We start from the raw sequence: 19,405 nt of genomic DNA on the forward strand, positions 1-19,405 counted from the left end.
GAGAGAGCTGAAGTCAGTAGCGAGGGCAATAGAGTTTATTATGGGGACCAAAGATAATTTTGTCTTCTTAAAATTTAAGCAGCCTGAAATAGCCAAGAAACTAGAGAAGATGGCTTTAGGACTTTGATAGGGAAGAGCTTTATTCAAAGTTTGTACCAGTGGGCTTATGGCAGAGAGTGAGCAGCACGACAGATAGCACTGTATCCAATTGATGTTTCACAATTAAATGTACGGGTACTGAGTAGTGAAGTGATATTAGATTACTTTTCTTTTCCCTGGCTTATGGATAGTAAAGCTAATTTAGCCATTAACGCCCAAAATGAGGTCAGGTAACAACAGCACAGAATAGTAATGAACTGGGGATCTCTGTAGTTCCATATCATCTCAAGTGATGCAGTAAGAAACTGGAATACTAGACACCTCTTTTAATCTCTCCTAAGTTGTCCGAATGATTGTTAAACATCCAACACAGAGGCACCAAGTGTCATTGAAAGATCATCTCTCTATTTTCTACATGAGTTCATTATTTCCCATGTAAATGTTACGAGGCTGTCGTGAGACTGCCAAAGAGTGGAGCCATTGAAATTTGATCACATAAAGTCTGGATTTCATTAAGAATGGGAATGCAACCTTTCACAGCACAGCAACCTCTGGCAAGTGCAGAAAAGTATCCTTTACTGAAATTGAAAAGGAGGCATCAACAACCACATAACTGACCCCACAGTTATCAGGCATTGCTTTCATAATCAATCAGAATTTAGTACTTTTTAAGGACTTTTGGGTGTGAATGAAACATGGAGAATAATGTTGAGGGCGATCACCATTGATTAGAGGAACAATTTAAAGTGTTTATGTTACCGGACTGCTTCCACTATGAGCAATTCTACAGTATGCCAGGCTGCTGGTGCATTGGAATTCACTGTTTGCTTTGTGGATTTCTAGAGCACAGGCAGTGACTGTTAACACTTGCATGTAACCCTAGTACTATCAACACCAGATACATAGGGTTTGTGCAGTTGACAATACTGATAAATAAATTTAACAAATCTATATGTGACTGAGAGAATTGAATACTGATTTTTTTTTAATGTGTGAGTCTCCCAACCAGCCATTGGAACTACATTTCCTCCATTAACCTGACACTGTATGTAAACTGGACTGAATGCGATATGTTAACGTGCTTGTATCAAAATGGAACATTGCATACCTAACACAAATGCCTGAGTGTTCAACTGCTTTAAAAATTGAAGGATGTTTGTTTAAATTGCAGGAACTAATTTTTTGCACTTGCTTCAGGTCATCTGCAGAGTGTTTGGAGGCAAATTCAGTGATTAAAAAAGTTATTCTAACTGTGTAGGATTCATATTGTAGAAAGATGTTCTGAAGAAAGGTCATTGGATTTGAAACAATGGCTTGAATCTTAGTTTTTTTAGGCTAAGTCTGAGTTTCATTGAGCTTTTTTGGAGGGTTTTTCACCACAAGGCCTAGCATGTTTTCTCAATGAACATGTCAATTAATTACCTTCCCCACCCCATAACATCTCCCATGTCCATTTTCAGCCCTATCTTACCATGCACTGTTCATCACTCATCAGGTTTCCTCCAAAAGGCCAGCTTGCCCTGTGCCTGTGCCATCTTCCAAAGGCCATTGTGGACGTGGGCGAGCACTGGCATTCCGAAGATGCCCTGCTCACTGACAGACAAATCTGAACATGTTGGAGAAGATGTTACTGCAATTCTCTGTCAGGGACTTAGAGGTCCTAGGCAAGGTGGTGGTGCAGAAGAGAGGACTCCTCTTCCTGGAGGTCCCAGGTCTCAAGAGTGCAGAAGAACAGCCAGCAGCGCCATAATAAGGTCAGCGACCTTCTCTGTTACGCCAGATTAAGTGCCACACTTTTCCCTCTGCTGTCGCAAACACTCTTATCACAACAACCACTTGATGAAGGAGTGGCGCTCCGAAAGCAAGTCCTTCCAAATAAACCTGTTGGACGATAACCTGATGTTGTGTGATTTTTAACTTTGTCCACCCCAGTCCATTACCAGCACCTCCAAGTCATAACTCTTATCTCTATTAGTGAACCCACACCCATCAGGGATCGCAATAATATCTTCTGTCACTTGATCTCACTAATCCAATCTCCCATACCACTAACCAATGATGGCCACTGTATTGCTGAATCACTCCCTCAGTACACCTCATCATCTTTCTACCAGTTGTATCAGCATTAGCAGCTGTGCCATCCACTTACTCAACTCCTCCCTTTCAGGAGAAGACAGCCTATAACAGAGCAGAGTGAGACTATATGGGTGGCACACTGTCTGACATTGATCTCCTCCCTCCCTAGGAGGAAAGAATCCTGTCCTTCACAGGAGAAGACTGGAAGCTCTCCTGCAGAATGCTGAGATATCCATATCCTGTGAACCAAGTATGCACAATTTGTCATTCCACTTCAACTCTCACATTAACCCCACTGTCAATCTCAATCACTGCAAACCGTTTCTAACTATTGGCCTTTGGTGCTTTTTCTCTCTTATGTCTTGCAGGTGCCAGGGAGCACCTCAGTGGAACAGGTCCACAGCTGGCTGAGGCAGAACCGCCCCAGACCGCTGATGCGTGGGACTTTGCCAGAGGCCAAGCATCTGCTCAGCTCCAGGCAGGAGATGGCCCTGTGATATTGGCAAACAGGGTCATTATCCTCAGCCTTAGGGAAGAGCAGGAGTGGCAGACAGGTACATGGGCTGCAATGCTCCTCATTACCTAGAAACTGCAACAGTGAGAGGGAGAGACCGAGTTTGGTGTTGAGTAGGTAAGGCTGTGCTGTCAGTTCCTGAATTATTGCCTGTAGTTGGTAATATGGATTTAATCAATAAGGTTCAAAATTCAAGGGAACTCTTAAGGTGAACCTTACCTCTGTGCTGGGGGAATAGTTTGAGAAGGTGCTTAGGGATAGGATTTACTTTAATTTGGAAAAATATGGACTTATTAGCAATAGGCTGCATGTCTTTGTGCAGGAAAGGTCAGGTCTTAAAACTTGATTGACTTTTTTTGAAGAAGATACAAAGATGATTGATGAGGGCAGGGCAGTAGATTTTGTCTATATGGACTTTAGCAAGGCCTTTGATAAGGTCCGTCATGACAGGCTGATACAAAAGGTGAAGTCACATGGGATCCACAGTGAGCCAATAACATGGCTACAGCTGTCTTAGTCACAGAGGATAGAGAATAGTGGTGGAAGGGTGTTTTTCTGACTGAACACCAGTGGTGTTCCACAGTGATCAGTGATGAAGGAGATTACAGAGGTTAGGAAGATTGTAGGAACTTGAAAAGGTTTCACAGCTTAGGAGTGTTTTAAGGACTGGAGAAGGTTACCAAGATAGGGAGGGTTAAACACAGAAGGATGATGCAGAAATAGGGAGGTTTACAATGGTGGGAAGAGGTTTCAGGAAGTTGGAGAGGAAGGGTCTGAAGAAAGTGACACAAACAGGAAGGGTTGTTAGGAGTGGAGGAGGTTACAGAGAAAGCAGTGAGTTGATCTGGAGCAGTTGTGGGGATTGGAGTTGATCTCCCAATGAGGGAGAGTATAGAGCCGCAGGAGGTTACAAAAGTAAACACCTGGAGTGAACTTAAGGTGACCAGGGATGGAATTGCATAATAGCCAATGGGAGTTCACATTTTAAAAGAATCGTTCCCCAGTTCACCAATCGCATTACAGCCAAATCGCATTGACAAAATGCACATTATAGGAGAATGACCTGTACTTGGGCCTGCACTGCCCAACTTTCCAACCCAGGCTGGATATGCCAGGTGTGGTTATTCGCTGTCTCCCCACTTTGAAACCAAGAGGCCCCTCACCTTGGATCAACCCTTTGCCAAATAAACTCTCTTATCCATGCTTTACTTACACCCCTAACAAAAACTGTTGCCCCCACTTCCACAAGAATGCAGCTCTGATTCCTTCAGACTAACTTACAGAATCTCATTCTTCTAACCATGCCTAAACACTTAACCAAGTGATGTCTAATCCCCTCTCCCCTTATTGTTTGCAGATGGAATCGACAGATTGACCACAGCCCAACCCCTTGTGTAACCTGACCTGACAGCCCTGAACCAGTCGTGCCCAGATCTCTGTCTTTCCCTGACTGTGCTAGATTTGTCCCTCAGACTGGTTACTATGGAGCCACAGGACTAGCCATGAGCCACTTCCTGGACTACAGAGACATGGACCCCCTCACTGGAATCACCCATACCAGGTGCCTGACTACTATCTAATACCTTCCCCTTGGTGGACCCCCCCTGACATAGCTTTGGCAAATAGAATTAAGGAGAATCCAAAGGGTCTATACAAATATATTAAGGACAAAAGGGTAACTAGGGAGAGAATAGGGCCCCTCAAAGATCAGCAAGGCGGCCTTTGTGTGGAGCCGCAGAAAATGGGGGAGATACTAAATGAATATTTTGCATCAGTATTTACTGTGGAAAAGCATATGGAAGATATAGACTGTAGGGAAATAGATGGTGACATCTTGCAAAATGTCCTGATTACAGAGTAGGAATTTCTGGATGTCTTGAAATGGTTAAAGGTGGATAAATCGCCAGGACCTGATCAGGTGTACCCGAGAAGCTAGAAAAGTGATTGCTGGGCCTCTTGCTGAGATATTTGTATCATCGATAGTCACAGGTAAGGTGCTGGAAGACTGGAGGTTGGCAAACGTGGTGCCACTGTTTAAAAAGGGTGGTAAGGAAAAGCCAGGGAACTATAAACCAGTGAGCCTGACCTTGGTGGTGGGCAAGTTGTTGGAGGGAATCCTGAGTGTCAGGATGTACATGTATTTGGAAAGGCAAGGACTGATTCGGGATAGTCAACATGGCTTTGTGCATGGGAAATCATGTCTCATAAACTTGATTGAGTTTTTGGATGAAGTAACAAAGAAGATTGATGAGGGCAGAGCAGTAGATGTGGTCTATATGGACTTTAGTAAGGCGTTCAACAAGGTTCACCATGGAAGACTGATTAGCAAGGTTAGATTTCATGGAATACAGGGAGAACTAGCCATTTGGATACAGAACTGGCTCAAAGGTAGAAGACAGAGGGTGATGGTGGAGGGTTGTTTTTCAGACTGGAGGCCTGTGACTAGTGGACTGCCACAAGGATCGGTGCTGGGCCCTCTACTTTTTGTCATTTACATAAATGATGTGGATGCGAGCATAAGAGGTACAGTTAGTAAGTTTGCAGATGACACCAAAATTGGAGGTGTAGTGGATAGCGAAGAAGGTTACCTCAGATTACAACAGGATCTTGACCAGATGGGCCAATGGGCTGAGAACTGGCAGATGGAGTTTAATTCAGATAAATGTGAGGTGCTGCATTTTGGGAAAGCAAATCTTAGCAGGACTTATACACTTAATGGTAAGGTCCTAGGGAGTGTTGCTGAACAAAGAGACCTTAGAGTGCAGGTTCATAGCTCCTAAAAAGTGAAGTCACAGGCAGATAGAATAGTGAAGTATGCTTTCCTTTATTGGTCAGAGTATTGAGAATAGGAGTTGGGAGCTGAAAATGTGTTGCTGGAAAAGCGCAGCAGGGCTGAAGAAGGGCTTATGCCCGAAACGTTGATTCTCCTGTTCCTGGGATGCTGCCTGACCTGCTGCGCTTTTCCAGCAACACATTTTCAGCTCTGATCTCCAGCATCTGCAGTCCTCACTTTCTCCTACAGGAGTTGGGAGGTCATGTTGCGGCTGTACAGGACATTGGTTAGGCCACTGTTGGAATATTGCGTGCAATTCTGGTCTCCTTCCTATCAGAAAGATGTTGTGAAACTTGAAAGGGTTCAGAAAAGATTTACAAGGATGTTGCCAGGGTTGGGGGATCTGAGCTACAGAGAGAGGCTGAACAGGCTGGGGCTGTTTTCCCTGGAGCGTCGGAGGCTGAGGGGTGACCTTATAGAGGTTTACAAAATTATGAGGGGCATGGATAGGATAAATTGGCAAAGTCTTTTCCCTGGGGTTGGGGAGTCCAGAACTAGAGAGCATAGGTTTAGGGTGAGGGGGGTAAGATATAAAAAAGACCTAAGGGGCAACTTTTTCACGCAGAGGGTGGTACGGATATGGAATGAGTTGCCAGAGGATGTGGTGGAGGCTGGTACAATTGCAACATTTAAGAGGCATTTGGATGGGTATATGAATAGGAAGGGTTTTGAGGGATATGGGCCGGGTGCTGGCAGGTGGAACTAGATTGGGTTGGGATATCTGGTCGGCATGGATGGGTTGGACTGAAGGGTCTGTTTCCATGCTGTACATCTCTATGACTCTATGACTGACTGGTGCATCATGGACCTCAGTGAGAACAGCTTCCCTCTCCCTTTGAGACATGACTTCCTGCTTGCTGTACATGAATTTAAGCTGCTTACAAATGGACTCTGACCGAGCAGGGTGTTAAACACCCCTTGACTGCGAACTGCTGAGCTGCAGGGCAGGATATCTGGCTGTGTGACTGCTCTAATTGGCATAGCAATGGCAAAGATGCTATAATCTTATTGGTCAACATCAAGTGAATGCCTATTAAGACTGCAAGTGAGAAACCTTGAGGTGCAGCCTGGCCTTATCCATGAGCTGGGTTCCTGTCCCTGCATACAAAGTGTCCTTTTACAGCCTTTCATTGCTAGTTGCTGGTGTACCTTACAATGCGAGTCTGTGCTTCCAGAGCTCACTGACAATGTATCAGAGAGAGGTACCATCACAGTTGTGAAGGTTGGTAGGTGCCCAATGCCAATGTCTGTGGATAAGGGGTGCATACAAGTGGTGCGTTTGATAAGATAGAAAGCCACATGTTAATGAGATGAGAAGGAACATCACAAGGTGTTTTCAAATCATAATCTCCCTTAATTGTCAACCATCTGTTGCCTAGTGAGAAACTTGCCAGACTGCTTGTCAAAGTGTAAAAGATGGAGCAAGATGGGGTGGCACGGTGGCTCAGTGGCTCAATGGTTAGCACTGCTGCTTCACAGCACCAGGAACCCGGGTTCAATTCCAGCCTTGGGAATTTGCACATTCTCCCCGTGTCTGTGTGGGTTTCCTCTGGGTGCTCTGGTTTCCTCCCACAGTCCAAAGATGTGCAGGATAGGTGAATTGGCTATGCTAAATTGCCCATAGTGTTAGGTGGATTAGTCAGGGGTAAATGTAGGGGAATGGGTCTGGGTAAGTTGCTCTTCGGAGGGTCGATAAGGACTTGTTGGACCGAAGGGCCTATCTCCACACTGTGGGTAATCTAATCTAAGCTAAAAATAAGATGGTCCCAATGTAGAGATTGGTCTCACTCATAATTCTCATTCCATTCTGCCACACATCTCGCTATGGTTGATGTCACCCAGACCCCTATAAAATTCTGCCCATTAACCTTATTTCTCTTTTCACTAACGCTGCCAGACTTGCCGAGTTCCTGCACTACATAATGTTTTTATTTTCGATTTCCAGCATTCACAATATTTTGCTTTTGTGTGACTGTTTAATTCACTGTCACATCTCTTCCAGGCATATCCACCTTGAAGAATTTCTGCTCTATTCTGTGATGCAATTTCCATTTGAAGTTTTCAGCTTATTCATCTTCATTGCTTTCTATTTCCTTCTTATTGCATGACAATGTATTTGCTAGCACATCCTTTAAACCTGTCTCCATCTGAACTCTATTCTGTCAAGTCTAATGCTAATTTTATCAAATCGCCTAGCTCCCTGGACCATGACCCCTATTGTTTCCAAGACTGTCACTGACCTAGTCTTCTGTGGCGATCTTCCCTCTACAGCTTCCCACTTCAGAGATCTCAATCCTGTAAGAACCTGTTTCTCCTTCAACTCAATGTCCACTACAACACTGTCCTGACTGATCCATTGTTTCAATCTGTTCCTGCCCCATCGGACCTATGTCTTTCTATCTTGACTCTACCTTTCTCTCTTTGTTCAGTCTCTTTCCTCAAACATACAAGGTTCTTCTGACACGTTACATCAGCTCCATAATTTCCAGTTTCTTGACCCCGGCCATCTCCTCCTTGCCATGGATGTTCAATTTTTCCATGCATCCATCTGCCATTAGAACTGTCTGATGGCTCTCCACTTCCTTCTTGAATGGAGGTGAAATAACTCCACAAAGGCAAGTACCCTGTCACCAAGTCACCTTTTATTTGCACATGAACAGTCCTTGATTTTAGTACTGCCTCATTCAGTCAGGTACCAGAGTGTCAGTATCTCTGACACTCCCCTTTATATATGAGCCAGGGCTCCCTAGTTGGAACAGATTAATCAGAGAACTCATATTCTATTATATCAGCTGGCTGACCTGATTGCAATCACCACAGGAGACTTTAACAAACCCTATCCACCACTACCCTCCTTTGCCTGACTGAGCTCAACCTCACCTCAATCATATCCTCTTTAAATCATCTCACTTTCTCTCAGTCAAAGGTGTGGATATGAGTCCATTAATATCCTCTATAAACCACCATAGTCCCACCATTACCTTGATTACACTTCAACATTCTGTATCTTGCAAGGACTCCATTCTTCCAGTTTTTCTGTCTCTGTTGCATCCGTTCTGACAATGCCACCTTCTACACGTCTGATCTGTTCTTGTTTTTCCTTGATGGACGACTCCCCGCATACTGTGGTTGACTGCTAAAGCCAATCCATTTCTACACTTCTATCTTCATCCCTTCCTCTCACTCTTCCAACAATGATAAGGATCCCTTGTCATCATATTCCACACCATACTCAAAGGATCATTCTCTGCCTTTCCAAAAGTTTAATGTAAACGCCACATAAAAAAGAAAAACTCACTTTTATATTTCACTTCATCATAACTCTCAGATACATCTCAAATCTCTGGTAATAAAACAGTGGAACCAAATACTACAATTGAAGTCAGGGCAACTTTCTTTTTATTCTTTCTTAGATTGTAGACATCATTAGTGAGATTAGCATTTGTTACACATTCCTAATTACTTTTGAGAAGTTGGTGCTGAGTCATTTTATTGAGTTGCTGCATCCATTTGGTGTAGGTACCTTCATGGTGCTGTTAGGTAGGCGTATCCAGGCACTTTACTTTATAATGGAGAAGGAATGGGAGATATAATTCTAAGTTAGAATAGTCTGTGGCAAAGGAGAACTTTCAGATCATGATGATCCCATGGACCTGTTCCCTTTTTTCCTTCCAGGTAGAAGAGATCACAGATTTGAAGTCGGTGTTGATGGATGCTTTGGGAATTGTTACAAATCATATTTACAAGATAATCCAATTGTGAAATGCTCTAGATGGACTGAGAATACCATGTCTGGTTCTGGCCTTTAAGGACAAGAGAAACATTCAACAACTGGAGGAAATACAGAGAATACTGAAGCTCAGGGTCTGAGTGAGGAAAGATGGAAATCCTCGATGAAAGGTAATTGTTATCAGATGATCATGAATGCAAAAACAATTGTTAACAATATCAATAAAATTAACCACAGGGTATTACTTAAACTAAATAACTCAGGGACATGGGTGAAATTCAGGGAAGGGACAGAATGAACAATTCAGAAATGTGAACATCTAGATACAGCATTGAATGAAAAAAAATCAGTGGAATAATTTAACATATAATTTGGTAGTTATGATGGAAGGATTTTAGGACCAATCTGCGTCAATAATAAAAATGAGCCAGACAGTCTTTGTGATCTGTCATGAGCTTGTGAACATTCAGCTGGAGGACTGTATTTCTGACAATGTTGCAATCGAGCAATAAAATAGATTCATAGACCTTTCAAAGAGCAACAGAAAGCCTAACTCCAATGTAAATAGGGCAATCTTGTTGTCTTTGGCTTAAGAATGTTGAAGCATAGATATGAACCTATGTTTGGTTTCACTGCCATTATAAACAGGCTACGTTCTACATAGCTGATGTCCTCATGTGTAGGTAACAGAGCAGCTTTGTCAGCAAAGATCTGTACAAATTTGGGATGGCAGAAGGAATATAGCGGAAGCATTAAAAGATTAAATATACGAAATTCTTGATGACAGTGCCTTTAATAACATTATAAATAATTCTATTCACATTATCTTGATGAACATTAACACTTAGAATATTAACCTTTAATTGGTAGAGCTCCTCATGGTCAATAAGTGCAGCACCCACAAATACCTTCTCAATCTGAGACTGATCTGGATCCCAAGGGTAGTGCATCATAACTGGGCTCAGAAACCAGATGCCTGAATGAGTGCTCCAAATGCATGAGTTCATGTTCTACCAAAGGATGTGGGGAGCTTAAATTCAAATAATAGCTCTTGAATAAAATTCTGGTTTCATTAATAATGATTATGAATCTACTGGATTATGATAAAAACCCATATGATTCATTACAACTCGTCGGAGAAAGAATCCAGTCTTTAAACAATCTGACCGACAAATAAGTCCAAAGCCACAATGTAGTTGATTCTAAAATGGTCCAAAAGGCCATTCATTTGCCAGTGATCCACCACCACTGGCTTAAGCACATCTAGGTATGGACAATAACTGTTGGCCTTGCTAGCAATTGACCTGTCTTATAAACAGTGGACTGAATTTTATCAGACATTGGCTAAGAGTCAATTTTGGCACATTTCATGGAGGGTTTCTCTCCGTGAAGATTTCTCATGACAATCTCCAAATTTTATTTCATTACTTATGTACCATGCCTCTATCACTTAGCCTATGGTCCCTTTCTCCAGATGTCGAAGTACTCACCAGTATTCCCAGCATAGGGAATATTGAAAGACTAGCTGTGCACCTAGTCACGTTCCGCCAGCCAGGGGTTACCCTTCCTGGGTGCATTGCAGAAGGGGAATCAAAAAGAAACAGTGCATGTAGTTGGCATGGCAAAGGACCCACTCTGTGCTACATCCTCAGGAGAATTCATACTCTCAACAAACAGTATTTCAATTCCATCTCAAACATCAAAAACTGTAAATACAACAAACTTTTATCTACCCACCTCCATAACCAGCGCTCCTCAAACATTCCAAAAGATTCCCCTGGCCTCAGAATCTACACAGACACCATTAGCCATGTGGCTGATGCAGCTGCCACCCCCACGCTGATTGATGATGTCACTTCCACCCCGATCATGGCCATTCCCACAACCACTTTCACCCCTCACAATTCCTCATGCATCACATGTGACATCACTTCCGCCCCTCACATCATTGCTGATGCCACATGCTCAGTGACTTCCGCCACCCCTACTGTCGTGGTCACCACCACTTCCGCCCCCACCAGCGCCACTCACCTGCATTCTGCTGACATGCCCCCCACAGACCCCACTGTCACTATCCCCCAGAACCCCGAGGGGAACATTACCCCTGCTCATGACTCCACCTCCATTCCCCCCACCATCACACCCACTCCAGTTACAGGTTCCGCTCCCACTCCCAGCTCTACACCCACACCAGATCCCAGCTCCCAGCCCTGCCGAGTTTTCACCATCCCTCCAGACCTCCCCCTCACTGAGGATGAACAATCAGTCCTCAGCAAAGGACTCACCTTCATCCCCCTCCGTCCTCGCATCAATGAATTTAATACACGACGTGACATCGAACAATTCTTCCGTCACCTCTGAGCTTACTTTCACAATCAGGACTCCCGCCCACCTTCCGAGGACCCCTTCGCCCACCTCCAACACACTGCATCCACCTGGACACCCCGCGCTGGCCAATTACCTGCCCTCGACCTCTTCATTTCCAACTGCCGCCGGGACCTTAGCTCCCTCAACCTGTCTACCCCCCTCCCCCACTCCAACCTCTCACCCTCACAATGCGCAGCCCTCCAATCCCAACCTCACCATCAAGCCAGCAGATAAAGGGGGCGCAGTGGTAGTCTGGCACACTGACCTCTACACCGCTGTAGCCAAACGGCAACTCGAGGACACCTCTTCCTACTGCCCCCTCGACCATGACCCCACCCCCCATCACCAAACCATCATCTCCCAGACCATACAGAACCTCATCACCTCAGGAGATCTCCCACCCACAGCTGCCAACCTCATAGTCCGGGAACCCCGCACTGCCCGGTTCTACCTCCTTCCCAAGATCCACAAGCCTGACCACCCTGGCCGACCCATTGTCTCAGCATACTCCTGCCACACTGAACTCATCTCTACCTATCTTGACACTGACCTATCCCCCCTAGTCCAGGACCTCCCCACATACGTTCGAGACACCACCCAAGCCCTCCACCTCCTCCAAGACTTCCGTTTCCCCGGCCCCCAACGCCTCATCTTCACCATGGATATCCAATCCCTCTACACCTCCATCTGCCATGACCAGGGCCTCCAAGCCCTCCATTTTTTCCTCTCCAGACGTCCCCAACGGTATCCTTCCACCGACACTCTCATTCGTTTGGCCGAACTGGTCCTCACCCTTAACAATTTCTCCTTTGAATCCTCCCACTTCCTCCAGACCAAAGGGGTAGCCATGGGCACATGTATGGGCCCCAGCTATGCCTGTCTCTTTGTTGGCTACATAGAACAGTCCATCTTCCGTAATTACACCGGCACCACTCTCCACCTCTTCCTCCGCTACATTGATGATTGCATTGGCGCCACCTCGTGCTCCTGCGAGGAGGTTGAGCAATTCATCAACTTCACCAACACATTCCACCCTGACCTTAAATTTACCTGGACCATCTCTGACACCTCCGTCCCCTTCCTGGACCTCTCTATCTCCATTAATGACGACCGACTTGACACTGACATTTTTTAAAAACCCACCGACTCCCACAGCTACCTGGATTACACCTCTTCCCACCCTACCTCTTGCAAAAATGCCATCCAGTATTCCCAATTTCTCCGCCTCCGCCGTATCTGCTCCCAGGAGGACCAGTTCCACCACAGAACACACCAGATGGCCTCCTTCTTTAGAGACCGCAATTTCCCTTCCCACGTGGTTAAAGATGCCCTCCAACACATCTCGTCCACATCCCGCACCTCCGCCCTCAGACCCCACCCCTCCAACCGTAACAAGGACAGAACGCCCCTGGTACTCACCTTCCACCCTACCAATCTTCGCATAAACCAAATCATCCGCCGACATTTCCGCCACCTCCAAAAAGACCCCACCACCATGGATATATTTCCCTCCCCACCCCTTTCTGCCTTCTGCAAAGACCGTTCCCTCCGTGACTACCTGGTCAGGTCCACGCCCCCCTACAACCCACCCTCCCATTCTGGCACTTTCCCCTGCCACTGCAGGAACTGTAAAACCGCGCCCACACCTCCTCCCTCACCTCTATCCAAAGCCCTAAAGGAGCCTTCCACATCCATCAAAGTTTCACTTGCACATCCACTAATATCATTTATTGTATCCGTTGCTCCCGATGCGGTCTCCTCTACATTGGGGAGACTGGGCGCCTCCTAGCAGAGCGCTTTAGGGAACATCTCCGGGACACCCGCACCAATCAACCACACCGCACCATGGCCCAACATTTCAACTCCCCCTCCCACTCTGATGAGGACATGGAGGTCCTGGGCCTCCTTCACCGCCGCTCCCTCACCACCAGACGCCTGGAGGAAGAACGTCTCATCTTCCACCTCAGAACACTTCAACCCCAGGGCATCAATGTAGACTTCAACAGTTTCCTCATTTCCCCTTCCCCCACCTCACCCTAGTTCCAAACTTCCAGCTCAGCACTGTCCCCATGACTTGTACGGACTTGTCCTACCTGCCTGTCTCCTTTTCCACCTGTCCACTCCACCCTCTCCTCCCCGACCTATCACCTCATCCCCTCCCCCACTCACCCATTGTACTCTATGCTACTTTCTCCCCACCCCACCCTCCTCTAGCTTATCTCTCCACGCTTCAGGCACACTGCCTTGATTCCTGATGAAGGGCTTTTGCCCGAAACGTCGATTTCGCTGCTCCTTGGATGCTTCCTGAACTGCTGTGCTCTTCCAGCACCACTAATCCAGAATCTGGTTTCCAGCATCTGCAGTCATTGTTTTTACCCTATGGCTGACATATAACTTCACATTCATATACCTATTTCTCCATAAGAACCAAGTTACACAGCTTCAAAAAAACAAAAAAAGAAGTTGCTGGAAAAGCAATGTTTCATATCCAGTGACCCCTCCTCCGAAATGTTAACCCTGATTTCTCTTCACAGATGCTGCCAGACCTGCTGAGTTTTTCCAGCACCTTCTGTTTTTTGTCTCTGATTTACAGCGTCTGCAGTCCTTCCGGTTTTTATTAAGTTACACAGCTTACCCTCCTCAACCTAATTTCATCTTAAAATCTTGTCCAATGGAGTTCTCCCAAAGCCCAGTGTAATCTATACTTTATTCATGTAATCTTCATGCTGCATTAACCCACTGTCAAAGACAGGGCATTTCTGATCATCAGTCACCCCTTCTCCCCCAATAACCCGTATCCTCCAATGGGCTATTGTCGCCACCCTATTATGTATTGTGTTTTTCCCTTCATAGTTATTGCTCCTTTTGTATCTCAGCATGCTCTGGCCAATCCCCAGAATTGCCTGCTCCATGTCCCTACTACAGTAGTAGCCTGTTGACTTTCATGAGCTGACAACATAACTGACTACGAACTACTTAGACGAACCACTTCGACTACCGACTGACTGGACCCCTGACTGATTTCTGTGCAGCTCCCTGACTGATTTACTGTGGCTCCCTGAAATGGTTGCATTGGACCTGCAGGACTGACTGTGGTTCATTTTCTGGACTGGAAAGATACTAGACTTCTGAAACTGGGCGCTCCATCTGACTGACAATGGGCACAAATGAGTTGGGTATTGAGGGAGTGAAACCACTTCCTTTCAGGAACCTGGCTGTATGATGCCAGAGAGCATAGGTTTAAAGTGAGAAGGGAAAGTTTTATAAGGAACCTAAGGGGCAACGTTTACACACAGAGGGTGGTGTATGTATAGAATGAGCTGGCAGAAGAAATGGTGAACGCTGGTACAATTACAGCATTTAAAAGGCATCTGAATGGGTATATGAATAGAAAGGGTATCGAGGAATATGCACCAAATGCTGGCAAAAGTGACCAGATTAATTTAGGATCTCTGGTTAGCATGGAAGAGATGGAAAGAAAGGTCTATCTTCATGCTGTATATCTCTATGAATTAATCTGTCAATGCTTTTATCTTGTTAGAACTTGCTTGTGATGAATTATGTTGAAGATCCTCACTGCATTGCGTCAGAATGAGGGCCAAATGTCCTGAAGGAATTTGACATTGAGACACAACCTCTTTTCAAGTACGTACTTTCACTGTTGTCAAAGAAAGATATTGTATTAATGTGGTGTCACTCCAGGTGGAGAAGCCTGTTTTTCAGATTTTGTTCTTTGAAAAAAGTACATTTTCTCCGTATTTCTGGAAGGAAGCAGGAAGTCAGACAGTTGCCCTGCTAACCTTAACCACATCATTTCCACTTTGAGGAGCCTGCACTCAACCCCCATTTCTGTCAAGGCTCCTTAACAGTTTTTCTTTGATAAAGGGTTTGAGCATTTTTATTTGGTTCTGGCTGGTCAGATGCATATTTTTCTTAATGAATACATCCTGTGGGATTTTATAACAGTAGCCACAGGTGTTTGGCACAGTATTGTCAGTCTAGATTACTTACAGTGTGGAAACAGGCCCTTCGGCCCAACAAGTCCACACCGGCCTGCTGAAGCGCAACCCACCCATACATTTACCCCTTTTTACCTAACATTACGGGCAATTTAGCATGGCCAATTCACCTGACCTGCACATCTTTTGGACTGTGGGAGGAAAGCCACGCAGACACGGGGAGAATGTGCAAACTCCATACAGTCAGCTGCCTGAGTCGGGAATTGAACCCAGGTCTCTGGTGCTGTGAGGCAGCAGTGCTAACCACTGTGCCACCGTGCCATCTAAATTCGCTGAACCTGAAGCATATATAAAACAAGCACAAAAACTGCTGGCAAAACCCAACAGGTCTAGCAGCATCTATAGAGAGAAAGCAAAGTCTAGTGTCTAAGTCTAGTTTCAGGTCTAGTGACCCTTCTTCAGAACTAAAAAGTTGACTCTGCTTTCTCTCCACAGATGCTGCCAGACCTGCTGAGTTTCTCAATTTTGTTTTTGTTTCAGACTTTGAGCATCTGCAGTTCTTTGGTTGTTTTTTTGTTTCTGACGCACATATGAGTGGCAGTTATAATTTCATTGACATTTAGTGGCTATTTACATGAGGAAACACATCAACTGGAATAATGATTTGCCCAAGAATGTGGATATTGATACCAAGGACCCTGGTTATTCCATTCCTTAGTTTTGACATTTTAGATATGGAATCTGGGAAAAGAGAGCAAGATTAGCAATCTCATTTAGGCTGAAAATAACACTCTAACCTGTGAAGCTCATTACATGTACTTTTTTTCTGTAATCAGCGTACATGTTAAGTTCCTGAAAGCATTTCTTTACTTGAAACTGCCATCACTGTAAACAAGTTAACCATGCTCACAAATCAAAATTCCTATGTTTTAAGTATGTGCAGTTCAAAAGTAGATATATTCAAATTATTCAGAAGAATAAGCAATTTAAGGAGGTAATTTTGTGTATATACAATGGGATAGCCCATGCTATTCCTGAAAAACACTCTCCGTGTAACCAATTGTATGTCCACCTGGATCATAATTACAAAAGTTTGGCAGAAATTTACCTCTTTACATAATAAGTACTCAATATCTGCTGACTTGAAAGATGTATTGTATTTGTTCAAAAACAAATGATATTTGTAATATCATTGCAAGAGGTTAAAAAGTCAATGAAATAAAATTGGATAATCACAATTTTTCATTGTTTTAAAAACGAAAATAAAATTGTGGGTGCTGAGTTATTCCATTTTCCACACCTTTCTCCACATTCCGTGAGCTTAGTTATTATACACGTTTTCTTTGGGCGTCAAACATGCGTTAATCTTTGTCACATTTCCTTAAGGTATGAGTGAGAAAGTCTGTTACCAAGAGAATGGAAAGTGGGATGAGAAAAAACTGACCTAATATCACTGGAAGAAAAAGATTACTTGTACGGAGGTATCTGAACAAAAGAAAGATAGTGGAACACCTAAGCAATAAAATGAACAGGAAAGAAGGAATTGTAAAACTCCTGAAATTAGTTGCAATATCAACTGTGAGTAGTAATAAAATTGAATTGAGAACATTTCCAAACACCTATCTAGTTCTTTTGCATTATTTTTACAGGCACTTATGGGTTGGGGAAAGAAATTTTGATCTTTGAAATATTTTTGTCAAAAATGGGTCAGTGAATGGTCACCAATTAACACCTACAGAAATTGTGGAACGAATTCAAAATAATATATGATGGGCAAAAAAAAAATCTAGAAAATAAAACTCACGTGTAACAGTTTAAATTTCAAATCACCAATAGTGAGGCACAGAATATGTATTTCAGTACAGAATTACATATAGACAGAGCTGAATGTGTCATGACATTGGTATATAGAACATGAGGGATTGGGTCAATGGAAGTTTGATCGCGTTTCGCAATTTTTCAGCAATGTGGCAATTTTACTTTTGAGATTATCCATCTGTTTGGCTGTGAACTGAAAATGGCTTAAGTGACATCAAAACCAAAGCTTTTACCTTGGAATAGGAAAGGAAAAGGAGATGTACAATTTTGCATTATCACCTTGTCCCTAATTAAAAAGCAGATAATTAGATGTGCAATGAATCAGGCATACTTTCTTGGCCAATTCTTTGATCTGCACTTCTGTCAAGTGAGTAACTGCACCAAGAGAGTATTTCAATCTCTACCAATGGGAGTAATGCTTCATTAATTCTAGAGCCAAGTATACATCAGAAGCAAACATTTAACAACACGTTCAATGTGGGGACAACTAAGGCAACCGACAAAATTCCGTAAACAGTATGACCAGCATTCTTTCTAATAGCAAGTTCATCTTACCTTCTTTTGGTGGTTTCAGGTAAGGAAGGAGATTCCGTGAGGCTGCTGTAGTGGAGAATGCAGTGTGGATCTAGCTGTTCCTCATGGCTGCATCCTCGTGGGTCCATCAATGAGGGTGCTTTGGTGGTGGCTTTGAAGACCAGGTAGATCCAGGCCTGGGATTCCAATAATTGGCCTGAGACTCCTGTTGGTGGCAGCCTGGCACTCCTTTTACCTGCGGCTTCAATGGCAGTTTTTATCAGTGTTAGTCTGGGTCTCCTTGTGGCGGCTTTGGCGTTGGCCTGTGACTCCATGAGGGCTTTTTCTTCAGCATCGTGGAGGTCTGGCCCAGGATTTTAACAGAAGGGTAGAGTCCTTGAGCCCAGTGTTGTGAAATGGACTAACATGGATTTTGACTTAAATTCTCTTTTATAAAACTTTCTTATTATACTATCATGGAAGAACTGTTATTCTGAACTTTTTGTTTATTTATTTTTCTAATTTATTTGTATGATTTTGTACTTTTGTAGGTCTGTAACGTCGGGCTTTTAATTTCTTTATTTTTCAATTTTTTTCCCCTAAGAATTTGTACTCAAGAATCTGTACCTTGCTACCTTTATATCTAAGATGAATTGAATTAAGTTAGCTTTATTATCACATGTACTCAGATGAGTAAAGTGAAAACTTTACAAGTTGCTACTTACGGTGTCATCTTAGCTGCACAAGTATCTAGGTACAGATTCTCAGTACAGGGTGATGCTGTAAGTGGTGACTTGTAAACTTTTCACTGTACTCATCTGAGTACTTGTGACAATAAAGCTTTTTTAATTCTGATTCTAATCAATTATTTTACTTCTTTGATGATGTTACTTAATTGAGGCTTGTTAGACAAGTCACTGTGAGAACTGACTTCTCCGGTCACTAGTCTATTGATCGTTCCTGACAGTGTTGCAAATTTTACAGCCTGTACCACTTGGGAAGGAGTTTTTTTCATAAAGCATGGCCTCTATTTGGGTGTGTACAAGAACTGTTGAGTGGTAATGAATGAGGGAAAACACTCAGTTGTTTGGGGGTGGGGGTGGTGTGGAAACTTTAATGCTGTGATCATTTTCTCAAATGAGAGGGGCACAGGTTGGAGGTTTTAATACATGACCAGAGTGGAGATGGGGAAACAGGACAGTTGATGAAAAATCAGGATTTCCCTTCTAGCAAGCATTTTTTTTTTTTTGCAGCAGCAATCAGGTCTCAAAGAATAGCCTATTAGGTCAAGCCCGCGAACAAAAAATTGTGAAGATTAAAAGGGGCTTTGCAACTCTCAGACATTGGTTTAAGGTTCACAGATATTGGTTTAAGGGTCATTGCTACTTCAGAACTTGTGATCTTGAAATCTTGATACCAAAAGCACTGGAGTCACAGCCATCAGTTTGGGAAGCCCTGTTTTCAGAAATCTGTACTTAACTTTATCTCCTAAGGAT

General features: G+C 43.8%; 1 long non-coding RNA gene across 1 annotated transcript; it reads left to right on the forward strand.

Annotated features, from left to right (window-relative positions):
• The first annotated feature begins 1,613 nt into the window (after positions 1 to 1,613).
• LOC140462980 (uncharacterized) lies at positions 1,614 to 18,332 on the forward strand. The gene is made up of 6 exons (XR_011954567.1): positions 1,614 to 1,853; positions 2,544 to 2,806; positions 9,198 to 9,422; positions 15,161 to 15,264; positions 16,965 to 17,156; positions 17,971 to 18,332. It is a non-coding gene; the product is annotated as an uncharacterized lncRNA (long non-coding RNA).
• The last annotated feature ends 1,073 nt before the right edge of the window (positions 18,333 to 19,405 follow it).

The sequence above is a fragment of the Chiloscyllium punctatum genome, chromosome 37 (assembly GCF_047496795.1).
Source record: "Chiloscyllium punctatum isolate Juve2018m chromosome 37, sChiPun1.3, whole genome shotgun sequence".
Classification (NCBI taxonomy): domain Eukaryota; kingdom Metazoa; phylum Chordata; class Chondrichthyes; order Orectolobiformes; family Hemiscylliidae; genus Chiloscyllium; species Chiloscyllium punctatum.